The sequence below is a fragment of the Mustela lutreola genome, chromosome 14, assembly GCF_030435805.1.
Source record: "Mustela lutreola isolate mMusLut2 chromosome 14, mMusLut2.pri, whole genome shotgun sequence".
NCBI lineage: Eukaryota > Metazoa > Chordata > Mammalia > Carnivora > Mustelidae > Mustela > Mustela lutreola.
Window position 1 is genome coordinate 50,871,930 of NC_081303.1, and position 12,207 is coordinate 50,884,136.

The 12,207-nt window shown below is 54.1% G+C and overlaps 1 long non-coding RNA gene across 1 annotated transcript; it reads right to left on the minus strand.

Annotated features, from left to right (window-relative positions):
* Nucleotides 1-940: 940 nt before the first annotated feature.
* Nucleotides 941-3,924, minus strand: LOC131815284 (uncharacterized). The gene is made up of 3 exons (XR_009347637.1): nucleotides 3,618-3,924; nucleotides 3,179-3,342; nucleotides 941-1,175 (listed from the first exon to the last, which is right to left on the minus strand). It is a non-coding gene; the product is annotated as an uncharacterized LOC131815284 (long non-coding RNA).
* Between the last annotated feature and the right edge of the window lie 8,283 nt (nucleotides 3,925-12,207).

A 12,207-nucleotide genomic window follows, 5' to 3' on the forward strand; every position in this document is an offset into this window, starting at 1 on the left:
GCAGGAAGACGAGCAGAGCTGGCCTGGGATCATTCGTCTTCATTACACCATCCCTACCAGCTCCGTCACTTCTTGCCAGAAAACTCATCAATATTCCCCTGTGGCTTGGCAGACCCAGCCCCCCTCCCTCCCCTGCCCCCACCAGGCTATGGGCTTGGACCAACACACCCCAGCCCTCCACTCTGGGGTCCCTGCTCTTCTTTCTCTCTCCTGGAGGTCCAGTCGTGCCCTCCCTCCCGGGCTGCATTGGATACATGCCCCGGGGGTGTGGAGGGGTCTTCAGGAGCCCACCAGGCTCAGAGGTACTGAGTGTTGTCAGCCCCTTCTAGAAGCCATCCTCACCTCTCTACTTGGAATTTCTAAGCACTTCCTCGCACTCGTGGACTCCCTGTGTCTACTTCATTTTTCTCAAGTCTGAAGCATCAGTCACTTTCTAATACAAGTTACATATTAATAGCCTCTAGTACATACTTACGCTGTTTACTCATCCACCTATCAGAATGGATGCTCTGTGAGGGCAGGGCTCCGTCACACGCATTCACCAGAGCACGTCCAGCACCCAGACTGGTGCCCAAACTAGTAAATGGAACGAATGGATGTCTCGGGGCTGGGTCCAGATGCCCAGCAACAAGGTGTTCCCAACTTCTGCCTTTATCTCTGTTCTGTCTTACTCTGCCTCATCCTCTCTTCCAAAGCTACCCTGGACTTCTTGCAATTCCCCCTGCTTACTGCCAAGGCTATTCCCATTCTGGGTCTTAGCACTTGCTCTTTCCACAGCCCTGATTCCAGGGTTATTTCCCATTCCACGTTCAACCAGCCTTCAGATGGCCTGTCTCACACTTCCTTCGGGTGTCAGCTGAAATGTCATCTCTTCCAAGAGAGGACCCCCTGAGCTACCACAGCACCCCCTGAGCTACCACAGCACCCCTGCCTTCAGGCTAGGTCACCTGCCTATCTGGCTAGGTACTGCAGATCTTCCTTTCTCTCCCTCTCACTAGACTATAAGCTCCATGAGGGCAGGAATCTAGGCTCCCCCCAGGTAGCAGGTGCTGCTGGTGTCCCAGCTCACCTCCTTTGCCCTGACCCAGTCCTGCACAACAGATTTGACTCCAGCTGCGAGCATCTGCATTTCTTTGCATGATGGCTTGTTCCCGCTGTGCCCGCGTTGCTTGCATCTGCATCAAGCAAAAGGGAATTAACAGGAAATTAACACACAGATGCAGACACACACAGAAACACTCATCAGGGCTGCTGGGAATCGGTTTATACATCCCCTTGCTCCCTTCTCCTCTGGCAGGGTGGCTCTGAAGTCCAAGTTCTTTACGGACTCCCAGAGTTAGGCAGTGGCCTTTGAGCTTCAATTATTCTCAGTGGTAATTTTCTTGATAATAATCCTTTATTGGCTGCCTTCCCTTCTCTTTTTCCCTCCCCTACGCTCCTACTGGTGTATCCTGGGATCACTTCCCAAATAGAATCGTACAGTTAAACTCTTATCTCAAATTGGATCACCCATGCCTTGCTAGTGGGGATGTAAGATGGCCCAGCTGCTTTAGAAAACAGTTTGGCAGTTTCTCAAAGTGTCAGACATGGAGTTACCATATGACACAGGAATCCCATGCCTAGGCGTGGACCCCAAAAGAACTGAAAACATATGTGCACACATGTTCATAGCAGCATAATCTAGAATAGTCAGAGCACGAAACAACCTCAGGGACCACTCGCTGATGCATGGAGAAGCAAAATGTGCAGATCGATACGGGGAATAGTATTCAGCCAGAAACACAAAGGGAAGTGCCGGTCGCTGTTGCGGTGTGGGTAGCTGTGCTCAGGGAAGGAAGCTGGTCATGAAAGTCCACGTGGTGTATGATTCCATTCATACCGAGTGTCCAGAACAGGTGTATCTCTAGACAAAGCCCAGTGATGGCTGCCGGGGGGCGGGGAGCGAGGACAGCAGGGAAAGGCTGCTAAGGGCTGTGGGATCTCTTTAGGGGATGATGAAAATGTTCTAAAATTGAGTGTGCTGATGGTTATACAACTCTGTAACTATACTAAAAATCCCCAAAGTAGACACTGCGAAGGGATGAATTGTACAGTAAATGAATGCTATCCCAATAAAGCCTTTTAGTTTCTTTAGAGTCCTTTTCTCAAGGCCCACTCCTAAAGGAACCCAAAGGAAGGTCACCAGAACCTAGGATTGGGCCTGGCACATAGCAGGTGTTCGATCGACATAGAAATACACGTGAGGGGGCGCCTGGGTGGCTCAGTGGGTTAAAGCTTCTGCCTTCGGCTCGGGTCATGATCCCAGGGTCCTGGGATCGAGCCCCACATCGGGCTCTCTGATCAGCGGGGAGCCTGCTTCCTCCTCTCTCTCGGCCTGCCTCTCTGCCTACTTGCGATCTCTATCTGTCAAATAAATAAATAAAATCTTAAAAAAAAAAAAAAAAGAAATACACGTGAGTAACAATGAATGGGAAAGAGCTGCAGGCAAAGGCTTGATGACAAATCATCCCCGTGTGCTACTGGGAACAAATCCCCAATCTCACAGGCACTTCTGTTTGGAATTATCTCAGTGGGAGAAGGGAGCAGAGTGGTGTGTGTACCAGGGTGGGAGGGAAAGTGTGTGTGTGCGTGCACGTGTGTGTGTGTGCAAACACAAGTGTATCTGTGTGTGAGGGTGTGCCCATGTGTGAGCGTGGAAGCATGCATATGTGAGCATGTTTGTGTGTATGGTTTGCCTGGTGTGTGTATGTTTGTGCGTGTGCGTTGGGGGGGGTGAGGCAAGGGTCAGTGTAGGAGCCCCGGGGAATCTTTTTTTTTTTTTTTTAAGATTTTATTTATTTATTTGACAGAGATCACAAGTAGGCAGAGAGGCAGGCAGAGAGAGAGGAGGAAGCAGGGTCCCTGCTGAGCAGAGAGCCCGATGTGGGGCTCCATCCCAGGACCCTGGGATCATGACCTGAGCCGAAGGCAGAGGCTTTAACCCACTTAGACACCCAGGGGCCCCGAGCCCCGGGGAATCTAAGAACAGAATCGCTGGGTGCTGCGCCGGGGAAGGCTCTGGCTCTGAGCGAAAGGGACCACCTCCGGAGACCCGAGATCCAGGGAGGTCCTCCCTGCCCCCTTCTTATCTCCTCCGGGCCCATGAAGGGACGCTGTCCCTTCAGCAGAATGTTCCTACCTGCGAGGGCTTGGCCCACGTTCTCCGTGGCTCACTGCTGGGCGGGTCCCCGGCGCAGGGCGCAGGCGTGGAGGGCTGAGAGAGTAGAGCGACCCCTCCACGTGCATAATCCAATAATTCAGAACTTTTCTCTTCCGTTACCAATAAGACCAGTTCTTAATCACCTTAGAGCATAATCCCCGTTAGAATGTGCATCCAATTATCTGTGACTCATCATCCCACTCAACAGAGACTTCAGAGTCCCCCGGCCCAGCCGCCCAGGGCTCTGTCAAACTCCCCGGATTAACTCTGAGCCGTGCACGGAGTCTCCTTCGAGTCTGTGCAATGCGTGGGAAGCACCCACGGGTGACCAGAGTGTGAGCACTGGGTGGCGCGGGGCAGGGCCCCGCTTGCTCCCGGTGTGGTAAGGGCATGGGGCTGGGAGTCTGCTGACACTGACCTTCCATGTCCTGTGCAACACAGGACAGCCGTCCTCCTCTCGCCACCTCGGCAGCCACCATGACCACCCCCTCCTTCTTCACACCCCCCGCAGTTCCAGGCAGTTCCAGGAGTGCCTGCCCAGCCGCCCCGTCACATTCTGCAGGGCCATGTGGACTCTCCCTCTAGCTGTCCCCGGTCCAGGAGCTCAGGGGCAGAAGACTAAATCCTCTTGGCTGGCTCCGGACTCTGCCTCCCTGGGCACCTGCCCTTCCCGCCCCAGCAGATGGCCACAGCGCCCTCGGGAGCTGAGAGCAGGAAAAGAAGAAGCATGGCGCCGGGACCTGGCGTGCCCTGCCGTTGCCTCCCGTGACCCTGCCATCTTCCTTTGGACCCTGCCCCCAGAGAGCCCTGCTCCTGTCCGGGCAGCACTGGCTCTCCACCCCAGCCCATCCCAGCGCTCCTACTGACCATTTAGTCAGTCGGCTCCCAACAAATGTCCTTGGCCCGTCTAATCTAGGCCAGGCACTCTGCCAGGTCCGGAGAAGACCAAGATGAGTAAGGAAGTCAGAGGGTCCCTGCCCTCGAGGACCTGGGGAGAAGCAGACACGTAACACGTAACGTGTGGTAAGAGCAAGACTGGAGCTCGTAAAACATGGTGTGAGAGCTTACCGGGTCCAAGCACAGTTTGTTTTTGCGCAATTACTGTTTAAACACACCTCTGTTAAGTCATGAAGTCTCACAACGACGCCATAGCATGGCTATCACAAGGACAGAAGCTGAAGCTCAGAGAGGTTAGGTGACTTGTCCCGGGTCACCCAGCTAGTACAGGGGGTGAAGATGGATTCAAACCCATGCCATCCACCTCCAGAGTGGAACTTTTATGTATATATTTATTTATGTTTTAGAGGAGAAGGGGCAGAGGGAGGAGAGAGAGAATCTTAAGCAGGTTCCACGCCCAGCACGGAGCCTGATGCGGGGCTCGATCCCCCAACCCTGAGATCGTGACCTGAACTAAAATCAAGAGTTGGGTGTCTAACGTACTGAGCCACCCAGGCTCCCCTAGAGTGGAACTTTTAAACAATGTTAGTTTGCTTCCAAAGGAGTACAGGAGAGAGACACACAGGGGCCATCTCAGCTGCCTGGAGGAGGAGGGAGGGACTACTAGGTACTGAGAAAAACCTTAAACTTGGCTTTAAACACAAGGGTGGGAGGTACATGGCTGGCTCAGGCAGAGGAGGAGCATGCAACTCTTGACCTCAGGGTCCCGAGTTCAAGCCCCACACTGGGTAGAGAGATTACATAAATAAACAAACAAACAAACAAACAAATAAATAAATAAATAAATAAAGGGGGCTTTGAGGCTCCCAATATTAAGCCCTTAATGGTCCAAGCCTTTTCATGAACTGGAGGGCAGCAATGTGGTCCTTGGTATAGGGGGGCAGGGTCAAGGTGCCAGGAATCTGTGACCACGAGGGACCACAAGACACCACGTCTCTGGCAGCTGGTACCCCTGCATGAGCAGGGGGCAGTCCTGGGACCCTGGCAAGGATTTCCTTCACTCCCAGGATACACTGCACTTTCACGGTCATAATGCACCACACTGAACTTCACGGTTTCACGGTTTGTCTGCCTGTCTTGTAATTCTCCAAGTTCCCTGGGAGCCGGGGCTATGCGTGTCTTACTCCAGGTCATGCCCCGACTCCCAGCCACGCTTGCCTCCTACGGAAAACACACAGTAAAGTCATTGAATGAACGGGTGGGCAGGTGATGGGGTGAGTGAATGAATTTGAGCCTTACCATCCTCCAGGAAGGTGGAGTAGGTAATATCATCCCCTATTTGAAGGGGTTCAGAGCGGAGGCAGGGCAGAGCTGTCGCACCCTAGTGTTGGTCTGACTCCAGCCCAGGGAACTTCTTTGGGTCACACTAGGGCAGGTCCCCAGCATCACAAGAATCAGGGGACAGCAGACTTCTTGCCATCCCAGGTCCCATGTTCCTTCCTCTTTGCCTTCTCCTTCTGTTGGTCCCTCCGGCAGCATGTGCATAGACCCCAAAAGGTTGCAGTCCCTTCCTCTGGCTTGGCTCATTGCTGTGTTCTTCATGCCCATCGTAGCGGAACGGATGTATGGCTGGGGAGGGACCCAAATATTACACCAGCAAAATCCTCTACACCGGCCCCTTCACTGCAGTGAGGACCCATGTCCCCAACTCCCAGGGATATCACTCCATTCATTCGTTCACTCGCTCAGTACATACTTATTAAGGGCACACAGTGTACATGGGACCAGGGACGCAGGCATGACCTCAAGTGACTCCCAGTCTAGCAGGAGAGATGGACAGGCTGTCACAAGCCAATGGGCTAAGCAACAAGCATTGCGTTGGGTGCCCCGAGGAGGATAAGAAGGAGTCACCTCCCGGAGGGGCCCAGACACAGAGATGAGAAATAATACAATTTGCAGGGGGTGTGTGTGGCGGGGGAGGAGAGGGAGGATTATAAGAAAAGCCAAGCAGCTGAAGCAAATCCATGAGGCAGGAAGGTAGCAGGAGAGGAAGCTGGAGGAGGAGGTGGTAACCATCCCAGTCACCAGAAAAACTCATTTAATTCTCACAAGTCTATGAGGCCAGTAGTCTTAAAATTATGATCTGGGAAACGGTGGCACAGAGAGGTTTAGTAACTTGCCGTTGGTCACACAGCTAGGCAGCAGCCAGCAGGATTCGAACCCAGGAAGTCAGGCTCCAGCCTCTGTGCCTCTGATGGCACATGGCACAGCCTTGGCCGGCAGGTCAAACCCTTGGCTCTTTGTGGTCATGCTGAGGAGCCCAAGATGATCCCACAGGGGATGCGGAGATCCTGCAGACTTAAATGGGACAGAGGGCTGCTCAGCACGGCCCCTTGGGGGGTAGCCTGGAAGCCACGTAGAGGATGGATTTGGGGGTGAGGCAGAGAGAGCCGGTAGGAGGAAGCTGTTCCTGCAACCCAGGTGAGGAGAGGGTGCAGGGGTCGGGGGCGGGAGGGGGGGGGAACCCTCCTGATTTCTGGCTGGTGCTGAGGGCCTGTGCTCCTCCATCTGGGAAACAGAACTCAGGAGAAAGGTGGGGAGCGCCAGAGCTTAGGCGGGGACATGCCACCCCTGAAATGCCTTTAGGGGACACCCAGGTGGTGATGTCCCACAGGCCCACTGCTGCCTCCCAGGCCCCACTTCCTCCCACCGCCACCCGGCCCTCTCCCCCAGCCAACCACTGTCCCCCGCCCAGTCTTCCACAGCGCCCCAGAGCCACCGGCTTGTTGGAAAGCCCCTTCCAGGGCCCTGCGGTTCCCAGGGCCCCTCCCTGCCTCCTTTGGAGGGGGCCCTGCAGACCCTCCCTCACTTCCCACCTGCCCCCTGACAGTGGGATATGGGACTTTTCCACTTTGGTTTCCCCTGGCAGCGGCAGAACGTTCTCTCTCCTTACAGGACACTTTATGTGACACGACCGCGGCCCATGACCGCACCCCCGATAACCGAACTGGCGCCAGACTGAGGAAGACCCCGCGCCAGTGTGCCTAGGGGAGCGGGCACAGGGCTCCTGGTAGGGAGACCTCTGGTCTATGGCGGGAGATGGGGAAGAGCTGAGTCTGGCCGGCCATGCTTGGGAAGGGAGGGGACCCGAGGTGCACAGCGGGCACCGGTCACTGGGGACTGGGAGGCCTCGATGCTATCCTAGCCCTTTGGCCACCTCGACATGTGACCTTGGGCAGCACAGTCACTTGCATGGGTCTCCTTTGTACCATGCATGACATGAGCTCTCGGCCCTATTGCCCTCACCTCCCGTTGTGGGGAGCCTCTCCCTCCATTAGGAGAGGGGGAACCCAGAGGGCCACACAGTGCTGTTCCAGAGGGAGGCGTGGCACTTGGCAGAGAACTCAGCAAGGTGTTTTAGCAACAAGCCCAACAATAGAGCGGCTTAGAGCTGAGAGCTTACTCTGCCGCTTCCCGCTTCCCTCCCCTCTGTGTCGGGACTTGCCGGGGTTGGGTGTCTGTATTTCGGTAAGCCTCTTGCTACAATAGCATTCTCGGCAGCTTCAGTCACTCAGACCACAAGGGTAATCCGCTCCGGAAGAGCCCAGCCCAGCCCAGCCCAGGGGCCTCCTGTCTGGGGCAGGGAGCCCGCCCCCGGGTGCCATGGCTCCCACTGGTCTGCCTCCCCATCTCCCTTCTCCCCTCCCCTCACCCGCCATGCCCCACGCGCCCACCAGCAAGCACCTGTCAATGGGAGGGCGCACGGGTCACTCTCAACTGAAAGGAATCCGTTAGACTGTAGGAAGAACGGTCCCAGGGTTGGGGGGGGTTCAGTAAGAAGCAATGTGGTCCCTGTGTATCTAAAGAGTTCTAAAAGTATGCGCGGTTTTCTTGCCTGAGGTACAAGTTAGCTGAGTGGAGGTTTGGCAAAAGGGCAGGGAGATGGCCATTAAGCCTTCAGAACTCTCCAGAAAGGAGTTGAGTGGGAGTTTGGGGTAGGTGCTCTATCAAAGCTGTGCATGAGGAAAACCCCCCAGGAATAGCTCTCTGAGACTCAGCTCCCCTTTGTCTCTTGAGGTAATGAACTTGAGTGTGCGTCCTGAGTCCTGGGTGTGAGTCTGACTACAAGAACCTCTCTGACCCACTGTTTCCTCTCCGGTCACACAATTTTTGGATGGAAAAACATCTCTGACCTGACACCCTCAACATTTGATACTACTCATTTTCCTTCCATTTTGAAATCTTCTCCCTCAATTACCAAAAAGTGGCATTCTTTAGGTCCTCCTTCCTCTGTGTGAATTAGGGATCTTCCCTTAGCAGGAAACAGAAAACTCTACCTTACTGACTTAAACCACAAGGACCTTGGTTCATTCACCAACAGCTCAGGCAAGGATTGATGGGACAACCTCAGGACATCACCGAGGGCCGAGCTTCGTTTCCTCTCCCGCTGTCTTCCTCAACCTAAGGCTCCTCTGGGGGTCCCCGATGGGGGTCAAGTTCTCTTGGTCTGACATGGCTCTTTGTTCATGTACCGATGGAAAGAGCTTCTTTGTCCCACTGTCGATCAAAAGTGCTGTCATTCTCTGATTGGCCTGACTTAGGACAAATGTTCCCCCTGGACCAATCGTGGTTGCTAGAGGGGCTCCATGTGCCCCACTCAGAAGCTGCTGGAATGAGGAAGGGGGCTGACCCCTGGGGAGACCCATACACACACCCGGCCCCGAGCCCGCCCCTTCTCTCCTTTCTCCCTGCTGGTCTCAGCCTTCCCCCACACCGGCAACAATACTCCCTCTCCCAGCTCCAGAGGTCATGTCCATGTGGCCGATTCCCTCCTGTCTATGTCTCGAGCTCTCTCTTCCAATATCCACGCAGGATATACCCCCAGAGCCTCACTGGGTGCCTGAAACCACAGAGAGGACGGAGCCCAATGTATGCGATGTTTTTCTCCATATGAACACACCTCCAATCAAGTTTAACTTATAAATTAGGCACAGTAAGAGATGAACAACAATAATAACAAAACAGAACAATGATAACAATAGACTGTAATAAAAGTTATACGGATGGGTTCTCTCTCTCAAAATCTCTCACCGTACTGTACTCATCTTTCCTATGATGCTGTGAGATGATAAAAAGCTTATGTGATGAGCCGAGGCGTGGGGAATGACACAGGTGCTGTGACCCAGCGTGAGGGTGCTGTGACCTACCGACGATACTCAGAAGAAGGGTCATACTCAGAAGAAGGGGTGGGGGGCTATGGTATCCTGAAGAATTCACAGAACATTTCTTCTTCTTCTTCTTTAAGATCTTAATTATTTATTTGACAGAGATCACAAGTAGGCAGAGAGGCAGGCAGAGAGAGAATGGGAAGCAGGCTCCCCGCCAAGCAGAGAGCCCGATGCGGGGCTCGATTCCAGGACCCCGAGATCATGACCCGAGCTGAAGGCAGAGGCTTCACCCACTGAGTCCCGCAGGTGCCCCTCACAGAGCATTTCTATGTGATGTCCTCGAATTCATCCTCATATAAAAAGAATAAATCATCTTTTCCCGCCCACTGACCCGTCACTCAGACACACCGCTTCCTCTCCCCTTCACCCTAACCGAGGCTGGTCCTTCTCCGTTGCCCTCCCACAGCCCGTCATCCTCTGTCTGGAACCCGTGCCTTCTCCACTCTGTCCACAGTCACCTTAAGCCTGTACCATAGAAACACCCTCCTCTGCCTCCTTCCCAGCGGCCCCCCCTCCTCGTCACTCTCGCCTCAGCCTTCCTGAGGCTTCTCCAAAGCCTTCTCGGCTCTCCCCATTGCCCACACGACCAAATCCTCCTCCCTTAGCCTGGCATGCAAGGCTCTTTGCCAAGCAGCCTCCTCGAACGTGATGGGCTCCCATTTTGCCCTCCGCTCTGGGGTCTGTTCCAGGCCCCCGCCTGGTTCGCTCCAGACCCTGAAGGACCTTGAGCCTTTCTGCCTCCTCACTCTGCTTCCAGCCGTTTCTGGAAGGCCATCCTCCTGACAGCCTTCCCTGACCCTTGGAGCCCAGCAGCCTCTCTGTCGCAGTCCGCTGCTGAGCCTCCCGTCTGCAAGCATGTGTGCCAGCCTGCCCTCGGCGTCCCGGCTGTGTCCACAGCCTCCGCACAGAATAGGTGCTGCCTCAAATCCCCTGGGAGAACCTGTTCTCGCTTGAAATGAGCTCACGTCTGTGGAAGCCCCTGGAAGGTTCCCAAACCCCCAGAGGAGTGGTCTGGGGTCTGACCAGCAGGAGTGGGACACGGAGAGAAGTCGCAGTGGGTGGAGACTCCAGGAGAGCGTGGCCATTGCCCAGGAGAGAGCCACGCCTGGCATCAGAAGACATGCTATGAGCTACCACCCTAGCCACCCCACTAACAAGCAGGGAGGTCTTGGTCAAGTCACGCCACTCCCTGAGCTTCAGTTCCCTCCCTGGGATGACATTATCCCACCTGCTCTGCCTGCATCCAGGGGCACCAGAGGATGACATGAGGTGGGAGAAAGAGTGTTTACCCAGCCGTCTGGTCTCAGCCCAGCCTGCCCGAGAAAGAGCAAGAAGGAAGCCTGACCCGCCCCCATTAAGAAGCCCTGCGCCAGTCTGGCCCTCAGCGGGGTGCGGGGGGAGCAGGAGCTGATCAAAGGCCAGGCTCGTAAACAGCGGGGATGGCACCTCTCCCCATCTGACACCCTCCTGGCGCCAGCAGGGCCCTCCCGCCCTCTAGTGGGCACCACTGGGAGGTGCACCCACTTCGATAGCAGGAAGGCAGGCAGAGCCGCCTACCAGAAGAGCAGCAAGGTCTACTGACTTGGGGGGATGCCGACATGTACACCGTGAACCGTGCTGAGATTTGGCTCCTTAGAGAAGTCTCCACAGTCCTCCAAGTTCTATGTTATCATCCCCTTCATAAAAAATCCTAGGGTTTAGAGGTTTGGGGATTGTATAAGCCCCAGAGTTCATACAGGTAGAGCTGGATTCCCAGTCCAGAGGCTGCGTGGAGGGGTACAGGTCCCTTCAGGATTCCCCTAGAGAGCTACCTAAGAGCTGGGAAGATGCAGGTTCATCACCGGGGAATCAGGGCAACTGGCTCCAGCAAAGGTTTCCCAAGAGCCCACCTCTTCCTTCTGCTCCTTGGCCCCACAAAGCCCACCCTTTACGCCCAACCCTACTTTCCACCCCACCCCGCACTTCCTACCCAGCAGCCAGGCTGCTTCCCCTCCAACATGGGGGCCAATTGTGTGGCTCAGGGCCCTTTTTCTCTAAGGTTGGGATCCACAAACTTTTCTACAAAGGGCCAAATAATAACCATTTGAATCTTTGTGGTCCTCTGGTCTGTGCTAGAATTCAAGTCTCCCCTGTAGAAGGAAGCAGTCCTAGAGAATGTATGAGTGAATGAGCACGGCTGTGTTTCAATAAAACTTTACCAACAGACACTGACATTAGAATTTCATGTGATTTGGGGTGTCGTAAAATGTTCTTTTTTTGAATGTGTTCAACCATTTAAACATGATGAGGGTTCGCCAGCCCTCCAGCTTACAGGAGACTCCCTTACCTGTGCATTTGAGAAGGCATTTTCCTTCTCCAAACCGCCAGTGGCAACGAAGTATGCTCCAGAAAGCGTGCCGGTGTTGCTGCCCCTGTGGCAGGGGTCTAAATCCTGATTCTGGCACCAGCAGGCATGGGATCCTTATGTTGTCCTTCTCTGGGGCTCTAACTGTGTCCGTGTCTCGTACTGTGTTGTTGGAGAAGCAGTGTGGTGCGGAGACATGAGAACTGAGTTACGAGCCAAGACACCAGGCATCTTGTCTCAGCTCTGAAGTTGGGGGGAATTACGGGGTGCTGAGGTGTTAAAGCCATTTGCATCGGGACACACAAACCTGGATCTCAGAAGAGATGAAGATTTGGGCTAAGAATAGATTGTAAATATTCTCACTCCCCCCATTCAAAACTTACCATGCAAGGCCATGGGATGTGTTAACTGACCTTATTGTGGTCAACATTTGTATATAATACATATATATACATATATCTCTCTCTCACATCGTAAGGTGTACACCATTAATTTATAATGTTATATTTCAACTACATCTCAATAAATATTGGAAAACA